This window comes from Pelmatolapia mariae, linkage group LG4 (assembly GCF_036321145.2).
Source record: "Pelmatolapia mariae isolate MD_Pm_ZW linkage group LG4, Pm_UMD_F_2, whole genome shotgun sequence".
NCBI lineage: Eukaryota > Metazoa > Chordata > Actinopteri > Cichliformes > Cichlidae > Pelmatolapia > Pelmatolapia mariae.
Genome location: NC_086230.1, coordinates 19,532,552 through 19,535,775, shown reverse-complemented (window position 1 = coordinate 19,535,775; position 3,224 = coordinate 19,532,552).

Genomic DNA, 3,224 nt, shown 5'->3' with positions numbered 1-3,224 from the left:
ATAAAGATAAAAAAAATACTAAAATTTAGTATTTTTTTAATCTAATAAATAAATGCAAATATCAAGATTATGCCCACATGAAGCAAAAGAAAAAATACCTAATGTCTCAGCCATGTAGCTATTATAGTGTATTATTACTAATACGACATATCCAGGCTACAATATTTTCTTTAAGTAGTCTTTAGGAGAAGTTCTCCAGGCTTCTTCATGGACATTCAGAGCTCTTCTTTGGATGTTGGCTGCCTTTTGTTCCATTCTCTGTCCAGATGATCCCTCACTCCCTCAGTAATTTTGAAGTCTGGACTGAATAAAAAACGGAACTGAACAGCTGTACTGAAAATGTTCAGTGATTTAATTGGTGAAAGGCATATTTTCTGTTTTGAGTTTTTCTATCAGACATGTTTTCACTGGAGATCATTGCCATGATGAATCCAAATTTGGATTCAACACTGCATCAGACCAGTTGCCACTGATTTTTTTTAGTCCAGTTCTTGTGTAATTTGGCATACGTCAGCCTTTTTTCTCCCTCCTTCCACTTACCTTAAGAATGACTTCTTGTCAGCCAACCTTCCAATGAGACCATTTCCGATGAATTTTCAGTGAAGAGCAGATGGATCAAATAAGGGACCAGATGCATCTCTGAGGATTTTTTTTCGAAAGAACATTACTTTCAGATACTGTTCACCTACTCTAGACTTGTTTCTGTCCTGCCCCTTCTTCATTTGTCCTCTTCACTCTTTTAAGGACACACTGCTCACCATGCTGAGCTATATCAAGCTTTAGGCTAGTAGCTCTTGGGAGTCACCTTGTTGGTGCATAAAATATTATTTCATGCCAGTCAAACTGTGTTATCTTTGCCATTTTTTTGTGGATTCACTAAAGAAATGTGAACAAATCAATGTTTATGCAACAGGCAGTTAGTAACAAAGTGCCTAAAGATCCATTAAAATTGATTCTTTGCCAAGTTGTCTGTTATGTGTCAATGCAACACTGGTTCATCCCTTAAGTTAGATGCCTTTTTATGCTTGAATAATTCATAATGTGTGTTAAGTTGTTTTAATGAATAAAAAAGAAGGAAAGAAAAATCTGAAAATGATCAGTATAAGGACTGGACTGAAAATGAGTGAAAAAAGCAGAAAACGTGAAACTTTTAAAGATTTCCAGAAAGCCTGGAGAAGTCCGGTTCTTCAGGATCTTGGAAGTAGCATATAAAGACACGAGGGAAGACTTAAGACTTTATCACAGTACTACACACATGTGTTATGTTTGGTTAGTCAGCTTCTTCTTCTTAATAATAACAATAATGGTACCGAAACCTTTTAAAACCAACAGTAAACCAATAACTCTAATAGCAATGACGCTTTGTGGATCCCTCTGCTATTTTTACTTAGACTCATTCTTCCAGCATGGACTTCAGAAACCGAAAGTCATGACACCATGACTATCTGCCTTAAATGATAATCGGAGCGTGAAATCTTAATCAGATAATTTCAGGTTGGACCAGAAATGCTGATTGATATGATTTCTGTCAGAGCACAAGTGACAAACTGTGAGTCAGGTTAAATTTGACATACAGTGGCTTGCAAAAGTATTCGGCCCCCTTGAACTTTCCCACATTTTGTCACATTACAGCCACAAACATGAATCAATTTTATTGGAATTCCACGTGAAAGACTAATACCAAAGTGGTGTACACGTGAGAAGTGGAACGAAAATCATACATGATTCCAAACATTTTTTACAAATAAATAACTGAAAAGTGGGGTGTGCGTAATTATTCAGCCCCTTGAGTCAATACTTTGTAGAACCACCTTTTGCTGCAATTACAGCTGCCAGTCTTTTAGGGTATGTCTCTACCAGCGTTGCACATCTAGAGACTGAAATCCTTGCCCATTCTTCTTTGCAAAACAGCTCCAGCTCAGTCAGCTTAGATGGACAGCGTTTGTGAACAGCAGTTTTCAGATCTTGCCACAGATTCTCGAATGGATTTAGATCTGGACTTTGACTGGGCCATTCTAACACATGGATATGTTTTGTTTTAAACCATTCCATTGTTGCCCTGGCTTTATGTTTAGGGTCGTTGTCCTGCTGGAAGGTGAACCTCTGCCCCAGTCTCAAGTCTTTTGCAGACTCCAAGAGGTTTTCTTCCAAGATTGCCCTGTATTTGGCTCCATCCATCTTCCCATCAACTCTGACCAGCTTCCCTGTCCCTGCTGAAGAGAAGCACCCCCAGAGCATGATGCTGCCACCACCATATTTGACAGTGGGGATGGTGTGTTCAGAGTGATGTGCAGTGTTAGTTTTCCGCCACACATAGCGTTTTGCATTTTGGCCAAAAAGTTCCATTTTGGTCTCATCTGACCAGAGCACCTTCTTCCACATGTTTGCTGTGTCCCCCACATGGCTTGTGGCAAACTGCAAACGGGACTTCTTATGGTTTTCTGTTAACAATGGCTTTCTTCTTGCCACTCTTCCATAAAGGCCAACTTTGTGCAGTGCACGACTAATAGTTGTCCTATGGACAGATTCCCCCACCTGAGCTGTAGATCTCTGCAGCTCGTCCAGAGTCACCATGGGCCTCTTGGCTGCATTTCTGATCAGCGCTCTCCTTGTTCGGCCTGTGAGTTTAGGTGGACGGCCTTGTCTTGGTAGGTTTACAGTTGTGCCACACTCCTTCCATTTCTGAATGATCGCTTGAACAGTGCTCCGTGGGATGTTCAAGGCTTGGGAAATCTTTTTGTAGCCTAAGCCTGCTTTAAATTTCTCAATAACTTTATCCCTGACCTGTCTGGTGTCTAAATCCAATCGAGAGTCTGTGGCAAGATCTGAAAACTGCTGTTCACAAACGCTGTCCATCTAATCTGACTGAGCTGGAGCTGTTTTGCAAAGAAGAATGGGCAAGGATTTCAGTCTCTAGATGTGCAAAGCTGGTAGAGACATACCCTAAAAGACTGGCAGCTGTAATTGCAGCAAAAGGTGGTTCTACAAAGTAATGACTCAGGGGGCTGAATAATTACGCACACCCCGCTTTTCAGTTATTTGTTTGTAAAAAATGTTTGGAATCATGTATGATTTTCATTCCACTTCTCACGTGTACACCACTTTGTATTGGTCTTTCACGTGGAATTCCAATAAAATTGATTCATGTTTGTGGCTGTAATGTGACAAAATGTGGAAAAGTTCAAGGAGGCCGAATACTTTTGCAAGCCACTGTATTTACAGGA